Consider the following 11,295-nt stretch of genomic DNA (forward strand, 5'->3'; position numbering starts at 1 on the left):
GTGGCCTGTCTGGATCCCACCAAGAAGAGGGAGAGGAGGAGGCCGGATCAGCACCCGTTGTAAAAATGAGGAGGGGGTCTTGAGTGGGCTGCACCACTTTGCACATCACCTTGGCCCAGGGCGGAGGGAGACCTCTTGGTCTTCAGCTGGGACACTCCCACTCCCAGCTCACTCAAGAGTCAGGGAAATAAAGAAGTACAAAGTAATCACAGCACCGCCAATTGTTTGTGGGTGTCTTTGGCGCCCCCAAGTCCCTCTTGCAGGTTAGTCTGAGCATCTTTGCAAAGGCCTTTGGGGCAGGGAGGGGAATGTGGCTTTGGCTTGCTATGAGAGCTCAGGGGAAATGAAGAGGCAAAGGCTGTTTGCGCCCCCCCCCCCGTTTTGGAGTCAGGGAGGGGGCCCTTTTCCTGACTGGGCAACACTGGGTGAAGCTCAGGAGCAGCTGAATGTGGGGATTTAATGCGGAGTGTCTCTGGAAGTCTTAAGGCAGCCGGAAGGATTCAGCCCATGCGCAGAGGTCGGAAGTGGCAACGAGGAATCTCTAGGCTGCGAAAACACTTGTTCAGGCTTGTTTTAGAAGAGAAGCCTATGTTGCTTCCTTGCTTACAGAATCATAGAATTGCAGAGTCGGTCGGGAGCCAGAGGGTCATCTAGCCCAACCCTCTTGGTGATTGGACACAACCCCAAGGCTGTGTACTCACAGTGCATTTAAGGCGCATTCTTTCTCTCCTCAAATAATTCCGGGCCCTGTGCTTTCCCCCATGACAATTCCCACAGCTACCCCTAATAAGCTACAGCACCCAGAACTCTCTGACGGGGGAGAGAAATGTGCTTTAAGAAAAGCATGGTGTTCACACACTGTTCCTGAGACCATGTGCAGAGTGCACCAACACAAGTCGTCAGGAGGAGTCTCTCCCACTGAGACTGGGGGCCAGGGAGGCTGCTGAGCCCCACCGGGAAGTGAAGCAGGGGCTGTGTGCCTCAGTTTCCCCAGGTGGCCACAGGGGGATTATTCTCACCTCCTTCCTTTCTTGCCTTGAGAAGGAAGTAAAGCTCTCCCTATTTGCCTTGGCTGTGTGTGAAGCCGTGAGGGAGCAGCACTCCTCTCAGATGCGATTCTCAGTGTTTACCTCACATATTTTGGCGCTGAGGCATGGCCCGCAAGTTAAGCCTCAGCTCAAAGGTAGCCCCTCTCTGGCTAGCGCAAGCCAATTCTGATCAACACAGCGCAGCATTGTGCGATAGGTTTCGCCAGAAAGAGGAAACGGGATGTTTTTAAATCTGAATTTCGGTGGAAAATATTTGTGACGTGGGAGGAGAGGGCCTCGCTGAGAGCCGAGAAGAAGTGAAGCGGGGCAGAGACAGAGACCCAGGCCAAGCCAGGATTAGTTGGGAATGAGGAGTGGCTGCCGCAAGGAGGGAGATGGCAAACTCTGGAGGGTTGAAGTTTTGCATGAGAGTGCACTAAAATTGTCTGCTGTTAGGTTTGCAACAGCCCCCAGTGGGCTTAATTTAAAATTTGCACACCACTAGGGATAGTTTAAAAAACCTCAAAGTGGTTTACACAAAAGATAAAGCAATCAAATCGACGGTTCCAAAAGTTGAAATGGCAAGAGACTAAACACAGATTAAGATTCACACCAGATTTCTAAACCTCTGGACAGGCTTGTCTAAACAGTAATGTTTTTAGCAGGTGCCAAAAAGAGTGCAGGGAAGGTGTCTGCCTGGTGCCATGAGGCAGGGAGTTCCAAAGGCATTCTTACAAATGCAGAAAACAAGCATTCTGTGGCAACTGCAGCAGTGCCCATTCTGCCAATTTCTCCACCAACTCAAGGAGCAACACAAAACCCCAGGACTTGACACCTGGAGCATGCAGCGGCATTCAGCGGTTGTTTGGAGAGGTCACTCCCTGGTTCGCATGGAGAAGCCGTTTTCAACACACAGCTGTATTGAGGCAGCACCCAGTGCTGAAATTTTGTGCCCCTAACAATTTTGCGCCTCAGGCAACCACCCATCGCCACCACAGCGCCATGCCACTGTTCTGTTGTGTAAACCATCCCATTATTACTTCCATCAAAACTTATTTCCAGTGCTGAATTTATCTTAATGCTGCCCTACACAACCCCCCCCTATATTCAATAAACATTTCCCAATCTTCTTTAAACGAATGTTCTTCTTGTTCTCTTATTCTATATATATTAGGTCCGCAAGCTGCGCATATTCAATCAGCTTATTTTGCCATTCTTCTTGGATTGGGACCTCGCTTGTTTTCCATTTTTGGGCAAACGAAACACGGGCTGCCATAGTGGCATACATAAATAATCTTTTTTCACACCTTTCCATCTGAATTATCCCCATCTGGTTTTTAAAGAAAAGTACTTTTAAACATTTTTTTCAATTCATTATAAATTATTTCCCAGTACTCTTTCACCTTTTTACAGGTCCACCACCTATGAAAGAACGTGCCCTCGACCTCTTTGCATCTCCAGCACTTAAATGATTCAGTCTTAGACATCTTAGCATGTCTACTCGCACTTAAATACCACCTATAAATCATTTTCAAGTAGTTCTCCTTCAGGAAATAACATGCTGTAAACTTTAGATCGCTCCTCCAGAGTTTCCCCTAGAGGTTAAAATCTATATCGTTGCATTTTTCTAAGACGCCCCCATGTATAAGACGTCCCCTATTTTGGGGGACTCAGATTTTAAAAAATGGGGGAGGGAGATGTATCCGTGTATAAGACGCCCCCTAATTTTTGACTTTATTTTTTAGGGGGGAAATCTAGTCTTATACGGTATGTCCTATATCTATTGCCCAGTGTGTCATAGAGGCTTTGACAAGCTCGTCTTTTGTTTCCCAGTCTAATAACAAATTTAGGCACCAGGTGGGCAAAAGCTGCTCCCTGCCCTCCACTGCCCCTTGCCAGCTTCCCAGCCCCACAAGAGCCCAGGTGAGGGCCATCCAGTTCTTTCTGCCAGTCATGCCATGTCAGCAGCAGGAGGGAGAGGAGGCAAACACATATGCCCACACTCCCCCCCCCCCCGTGCGTGCCAGTTGCTACTGGCTCAGAGGGAAAGGGCCAGACCCGGAGGTCACAGGATGACTCAGCAGCACCGTTAGGAAGCCAAAGTGCTGACCTCACTCACTCAGTGCCACTCCCTGCCATCAAATTCCTTGAGAACCCAGGAGTCCTGGCTGGCACCCTGCCCTGTGAGGCCTGAGGCCCACTGCCAAACCTGCCCTGCCCTCCACCTCTTCCCTGACTGCCCCCCTCCCAGCTCAATCACTCCATTGTGGCTCTCAGGGACCCAGGAGTCCTCTCCCCTTTCCAAACTCCTGAATGCCACCCCTCCCTTACTTTAACAATGGAGAAAGAGTCTCCTTTGCGCCCTAACTCACAACCTGGATCAATTTAAGGGCAGGTCCCTTCCCGACTCTGGCTATTGTTCACCCCAAATGTCCTGCCCTTGGGGGGGGGGGTGGACCGGCCTGCTGTGTGTCCCCTCCACTCTTCCTGGAGGACTCAGGCTGCCCCCTCCCCATCTTTGTGACCCCCCCACCTTCTCCAGGTCAATACATACCCTCCAAAACCCCACTGATCAAAATTGGGTTGCTTGTTTTTTTGGTCCTGAGCTCTCTTGGTAACCAGCTGGTTTGCATGAAAGCACGGCATCAAAAAACGAGCGTCTTTTGGTCAGCGCTCTGGCGTGAGTCAGCTTTCTTGCACCAGAGCACCAAACCAAAAAATGGGACATTCTAGGATCCAATCAAAAGCTGGGATGGCTTCTGCAATTCTGTCCCACTCAAATTGGGATGGTTGAAGGTTATGCTGCGTCTTCCTCTGGGGGGAAAGTGGCCTTAGAGGAAGAGTGTGAGCATGGGAGGACGAGGCGTCATGCACAGAGGTGAGTGCAGGTGTGGTATCTCAGATAAAATGGCATTCCTGCTGGGCACAAAACGCCCACATATTGGATTGGTGGAAAGCAAGCAGTGGCCACGATCAGGCCTTGCAAGGAGTCCCCCTTGCCACGCCCTGTGCAACCGATCTTGGCCCATCAATGTAATCTTAAATAAACAATTTGGAGCTGAAGAAAAGCTGCTTAGAGTCTTATCTAGGGGTTGGGGAGGGAACTGCAGAACAGCGCTGTGCTCATATACCCAGCAGGCCTCCTGCCACCCCAAAAGGGGATCTCAGACTTCCCGTGAAGGAAGACCTGCGCTTTCTCTCCTCTGTTATTAACCCCACCACCAACACGTCTGCTTTGGGTTGAATCTGCCCCATGGCTGAATCAAGTTTTGGCTGAATTTGCCCCGTGGCAGATTTGCCCTGCAGGTAACCTTCTACCATGCGCTGGGTCCCTGCACTTGACACCCCTTGGGCTGTGTTGACCTAAACGAGGAGTGCTATTTATAGCCCTTGTTTTGTGGCTGCTCCTCTTAGATAAACAGCTCCTTTGGGAGGTTGGTGCTCAGAGCCCTTTCACCTGGGCAGGTAACACACCCCACCTCAGAGTAGGCAAGCAGCCAAAATGGGCACTGCCTGACGACAACCTGAATTTATCAGGAAGCGATACAGCGGAGACAAACACACTCTTGCTCCTGGTACAAGGGGAACCAACACCTGGGGTCATGCCCCAGAGCTCCAAACCCCACAGACGAGTTTTGCTTTCGTTCCAGTGCAAACAGGGCACTAGAGAGATATTTGCAATAACACCTGGACTCAAACAGAGATTGCTTTCTTTTCCTGGGGCTCCAGAAACATAATCAGATAGGATTGTGGGAGCGTAAGAGCCTGCTGGATCAGGCCAGCGGCCTATCTGGTCCAGCATCCTGTTCACACAGTGGGCCTCCAGATGCCTCAGTGGGAACCCTTCAAGCAGGATTTGAGCACAAGAACTTTCCCCTCCTGTGGTTTCCAGCAATTGGTATTCAGAAGCATTGATGCCTCCAACCGTGGAAGGCAGAGCCATCACATTCACCTGGTGCTGTACCAGCTGCACTGGCTCCTGGTGGAGTACAGAGTCAGGTTCAAGGTGCTGGTTTTAACCTTTAAAGCCCACGTACCTGCGGACCGCCTAGGACCCACGTACCTGCGGGACCGCCTCTCCTGGTATGTCCCACGGAGGACCTTACGGTCTTCAAACAAAAGCATCTTGGAGATCCCAGGCCACAGGGAGGTTAGGCTGGCCTCAACCAGAGCCAGGGCTTTTTCGGCTGTGGCCCCGATCTGGTGGAACGCTCTGTCCCAGGAGACTAGGGCCCTGCGGGACTTGACATCTTTCCACAGGGCCTGCAAGACAGAGCTCTAGCCCAATGGTTGCCATTAATTTGATTTTGAATTGATTTTAGAATGAATTGATTTTAGAATGTATTTCAATTAATTGATTGTGATTTTATGTAAACTGTGTTACTTTTACTGTTTTTAGTCGCTCTGAGCCCAGCTTCGGGATATAAATAAAAATATTAATTTTATTATTATTATTATTATTATTATTATTATTATTATTATTATTATTATTATGGCTAGATTTTGAGGTGAAGCAACCAGATTTGTACACAGTATTCCAAATGCAATCACATCATAGATGTGTAGAATGGCTTTATTATATGAGCAGTTTTATTTTCAGTTCCTTTCCCAGTGATCCCAAGTGGAAATTGCCCTTTTCACGCTGGGTTGACGTCTTCATCAAGCGATCTGTTATGACTCCTGGTCTATCACCTCCAGTTCAGACCCCGTGAGCGTATATGTGAAAGGAAGATTTCTTGCACTTTATACTTAGAATCATAGAGTCATAGAGTTGGAAGGGACCCTGAGGATCATCTAGTCCAACCCCTGCAATGCATTTGTTTGCATTGAATTGCATTTGCCATTTTGCTGCCCACTCATCCAGTTTGGAAAGGTCCTTTGGAGGCTCTTGGCAATCTCTTTTTGTTTTAACGGTCCTGAACAATTTATTATCATCAGCAAACGTGGCCACCTCACAGCTCCCAATACGGATCCCTGGGGGACTCGACTTTCTACAGAGCTGTCCGCTTATTTCTGCTCTCCGCTTCCTACTACTTAACCAATTCCTGATCCGCAAGAGGTCCCCTAAACATCCTTGGCCCTGTATACCAGAAGAAGCGTCTCCACCCCTATCGTTCAGCCCGGACACTGAGGTCCAGCTCCGAGGGCCTTCTGGCGGTTCCCTCACTGCGAGAAGCAAATCTACAGGGAACTAGGCAGAGGGAAGCGGACACGGAGCAATGGATCCAAACTACAAGAAAGAAGATTCCACCTAAACATTAGGAAGAACTTCCTGACAGTAAGAGCTGTTCGACAGTGGGATTTGCTGCCAAGGAGTGTGGTGGAGTCTCCGTCTTTGGAGGTCTTTAAGCAGAGGCTTGACAGCCATATGTCAGGAGTGCTCTGATGGTGTTTCCTGCTTGGCAGGGGGTTGGACTCCATGGCCCTTGTGGTCTCTTCCAACTCTATGATTCTATGAGGGCCTTCTCAGTAGTGGCACCCACCCTGTGGAACGCCCTCCCATCAGATGACAAGGAAATGAATAACTATCTGACTTTTAGAAGACATCTGAAGACATCTCTGTTTCGGGAAGTTTTTTAATGACTCATGTTTTAATGTATTTTTAATCACCTGTTGGGGAAACCCAGCCAGATGGGCAGGGTATAAGTAATAAATTATGATTATTACTTTTATTATCCATGCCAGCTAAGTTGACTCGACAGTCTTTGGTGCGGTACCTTATCAAAAGCTTTTTGGGAAGCCCAGGTGTACTATGTCAACTGGATCAGCTCTGTCAAGATGCTTGTTGACACACTCATAGAACCCTAATAGGTTCATGAGGCAGGACTTGTCCTTGCAGAAGCCATGCTGGCTTTACTTCGGAATGGGCTTATCCACACTTAGCTTTTGTCCCCTGCTTTTTGAGCACAGGTCAACGCTTCAAAGTGCCCTTTTATCTCCTCCTGAGCTTTCTCTGCCCTTAAAGCAAAGTGCAACCAATGACAATTGAGGTTTCCTGCAGATTGCAGTTTGCCCTGGTTCAGCTGGGACACAGAGCTTTAAAGCACGGGCAGCACCTAGAAAGCCCGGAGTAAAGGGAAGTGTGGAGAAACCCTTATTTTGTGCTGCATTTCTAGGCACAGGTCTGGGATTTCCAGGTCTGTATCTGAGCGGGTTCTTTCCTCTCGAGATTTTACCACTGAATTGGAGGAAATGGCAATTGGGATTCCCAAAGATTGCTGTTTGCTTTGATCCAGCAGTAAAATGCAGCTGTTCCCAGGGAAAGCGTGAGAGCAAAAGTAATAGTAAAACCACTCTCTCACCCACGGAGCTGGGAATCCTGGGGCTGTGCTAGAAAGCAGGGCAGGAAATGAAGGGTGGATGAGCCCTAAGTCTTGCTCTTCTACCTGCCTGGTTATATTATCTTTAACAATACTTCCCACCAGGGTTGCCCTTGGAAACACCTTTTCAAAAACTGGTGTTACGCAGGATACTTTCCTGTCCTCAGGTGTGGAGGCTGAGCTGAGGAACAAGTGACATATTTTTTGTTTGTTTGTTTATAAAAACATTTCTATACCACTGTATCATAAAAAAATATACCACAGTGGTTTACAACAATATAAAAACATAAAACCAAGCTAAAAAAAATCATAAAACGTTAAAAATGTTTGAAAAACATAAATTAAAAACAAACATTCATAGGGCGTTGTGGGGGATGTATCCTTGATTGGCTGCTTGGGCCTTGCAGAATATGAAAGTTTTCAGCGGATGCTTAAAAGTTGGCACAGAAGGCCGTCTGGATCAGGCATCCCAATCCGGAGATTTCTCAGTTTTTATTTTGCCTTTCAGGCTTAGAAACTCAGCTCTCAACACGACTATCTGGCCCAGTTCCTCCTGCAAAAGTTAGTTCAGGTACTGAGCTCTGCTCTAGATCTTCCACGGCCGATAATTCATTCAGCTTCTCTGCCACATCTCCTTAACCTCCTGGAGCACACCTTGTCACTGACGGGTCCAACCACCTCCCTATCCTGTTTCCTGCTACTCATATATTTAAAGAAGACAGAGGGAGAGAGGCGTGAGCCCACGGTTGGAACCACGTTTCACCCACTCACCCACAGGTTTCCCCAGCCATTCTGGGCGGCTTCCAACAAAAGAGTAAAAATTCATTAAAACATCAATCATTAAAAACTTCCCTTCAGAAGTCTGTCTCTCTTTCAACCTCTCTCTCATGCAGAGACACACACTTCAAGGGCCAAGCGGCGGGTTCTGGGGCTCAGATTGTTCTCCTCCAGCTTTCCATGGGGCAACTTTCCTAGGGAGACTTTCCTAGGCGCCTTGCAGGATGACAGACCGCAGTAACATTGGATCTGCACTCACTCAGAAGCTGCTCATGCTCACAAGCCCAGTTGTGTGCAGATACTGAAGCATCACTTGCACGGTGATTGTGGAAGGTGAACACGGAGGCCACTGTGAAGAAAGGCCTCCAGGGGGTCTTGCAGACCAGAGGAGCATCAGAGCTGCAGTGAGGACCAGACTGGTCTGAGATGGAAGGCCAGATGTCCTCAACCTCCTGAAGCCATAGAGACCAAAGTGGGTCACCCAAAATTCATTGCTGGATTTTTGTGGCCTCTGCATCACTGCTACTGTTCTCTGCCTCTAATCTCCCCACACCCTAAACCTTTTATTTCTTCTCAGACTCCCCAGGCCTTCTTTCCTTTTCCTCATTCTCTCTTTCTGCCTGGATGCCTCTCCCTGAATGTGACTTGTCCCTGCCCTTATCAGAAGCATCTTGAAGGATGGTGTGGCTAGACACCCCTTCCTCCTCCTCCCTCTAAAAGCTCTCTCTCTGGAGCTTTGAGCTTCAATCCAGCTTTGGTGCTGATCGGAGGAAGGTGCGCTCCTTGACCTCTGCCTGGAAAACCCTCTGGCACCTGCCCTCCCCTTTGCCAGCGGCCCCTGGTGCCTCAACCCATGAGACCCAATGACTGGAGAATGGGGGTGAGCCTCTTCGCTCTCTGCCTCTGGGCGGGGCTGGTCATGGCCTCCTCCACAGAGGGTAAGTATTTGGGAGCGCAGGAGCCTTCTGGATGCGGTGGGTGTGGCGGGGTGGGAACTCTGCCGCTTGGGCAACCAGCTGTGTGGTGGGTGCATCTGGGGAAGGGGTGGAGTCACAGGAGAGTCACCAGCCCCCTTGCCAGGGCTCAACGCATGCCAAGGCTCATGGCAGCCCAAGCCCAGAAGCTGTCGCTCATCCACGAAATACCTAAATTAATTTTTTTAAAAGAGACTTCCCTGGAGCATGTGCAGAGTCCCATTCAATCCTCACAGAGAAACTTACTCTCAGTCAGACAAGGAACGTCAGGATCAGACCAAAGTTCTCTCTAGTCCAGCATCCCATTCGCCACAGTGGCTGACTAGATAGCCCAGTGAGAAGCCTACAAGCCTAGGTGGCCGCCCTCCCCTGATGATTTTCTCCCCACTGATGATGAGTATCCTATGGCAGACCGCCTCTGATTCTCATACATGGCCATCGTGATTAGTATCCTCCCTCATGAAGCTATTTAATTCTCCTTAAAAGCTGTCTACGTTAGAGGCCATCACTGCCTCCTGTGGGAGTGAGTTCCACAAGCACTGCATGAAGCTCAGTTGGCGAGAGTGTGGTGCTGATAACGCCAAGGTTGCAGGTTCGATCCCCCGTAAGGGACAGCTGCATATTCCTGCAGACTAGACAATTCTCAGGTTTCCTTCCAACTCTGCAATTCTGATTGTTTCTCTGTTTTGAGTGTCTCACTCTTCCGCTTATTTGACGGCCCTGTTTGGGTTCTGGGCAGCTTGCAGTCAGAATGGAAGGCTGAACTCTTTAGGAGGGTCTTTTCCCACCTACAAAACTCTGCCACGTTCCTTCTTAATGTGTGTCTAGCCGCTGGATCAGCCGGAAAGCCATTCACTGCCGTGATCACTCCTGTACCATCCGCAAGCTGCCATGGCAAGATGCTTCTGGTGGTGCTGCTCTCCTCTGGCTGGGCTCCCCTCTCAGGCACATCTCGCAATTCCCACATCTCACTATTTCCTCTGTTCTCTTCCCCCCGCGCTTTCTATCCTCCTATTGCCGAGTTTGGGGAATGAACTTGCAGCTTTCAAAACGGATTCTGCTTCTCATGTTTTGTGCAGTGGAGATTCCCATTTCCATGTTGTTTTTGCTGCTTGCTCTGGGTTTTGATCAGCTCAGATTGGTTCGCCGCCTCCTTGGCTTTGTGAAGGGCTAAGTGAGCTTGCTGTTAGCTGCATTGGGGCAGGAAGACCTTTGTTTAGAATCCCAGGCTGCTTTCTACTGAGTCAGGCCACTGGTCCATTGGCCTCTGCGTCCTCTACACTGACCAGTAGTGGCCCTTCAGACTTCCCAATACAGGGCTGTATTGGGAATTTATACAATTAAGCCTCTTTTTTCATAATTTCCCCATGATTTTTTGTATTTTATGCTTGTATTTGTGAACTTGTACAGTGGTACGTCGGGTTAAGAACTTACCGTATTTTTCGCTCCATAAGACACACTGTTTTCTTCCTAAAAAGTAAGGGGAAATGTCTGTGCGTCTTATGGAGCGAATGCGTGGTCCCTGGAGCTGAATTGCCCGGGGGCAAAAAACAGATTGTGCTTTTTTTTTTTTTGGAAAGAGGGAAGGGGGTGTTGAAACAAAGCCGCTGAGCAGCTGATCGGCAAGCGATCAGGAGGGGAGATAAGGGACTCTAGAGATAAAGGAGGCTGCCTGGGAGCGGGGAGGTAAAAGCCCATGGATCCTCAGGATTTTTGCACTGGGTCACCCCAAATTCACCACCAGATCACATAGCATGTCCATGGCTACAGCCTGTACCAAAAAAATCAAGCATCCACTGTTTCGTGGGGCCGCAATGGCGCAAAAACGTGGTTACAAAGCAGGGATCCACATGGATTCTCAAGATTTTTGCATTGAGCTACCCCAAACTCACCGTCAAATCACATATCATGTCTGTGGCCGCAGCATGAACCACAAAAATCATATATCCACTGTTTTGTTCAGAATATTTTTTTTCTTGCTTTCCTCCTCTAAAAACTAGGTGCGTCTTATGGTCAGGTGCGTCTTATGGAGCGAAAAATAGAGTAATTCATTCCGGAGGTCTGTTCTTAACCTGAAACTGTTCTTAACCTGAAGCACCACTTTAGCTAATGGGGCCTCCTGCTGCCGCCGCGCCGCCGGAGCACAATTTCTGTTCTCATCCTGAAGCAAAGTTCTTAACCCGAGGTACTATTTCT

This window comes from Podarcis muralis, chromosome 13, assembly GCF_964188315.1.
Source record: "Podarcis muralis chromosome 13, rPodMur119.hap1.1, whole genome shotgun sequence".
NCBI classification, from domain to species: Eukaryota; Metazoa; Chordata; class Lepidosauria; order Squamata; family Lacertidae; genus Podarcis; species Podarcis muralis.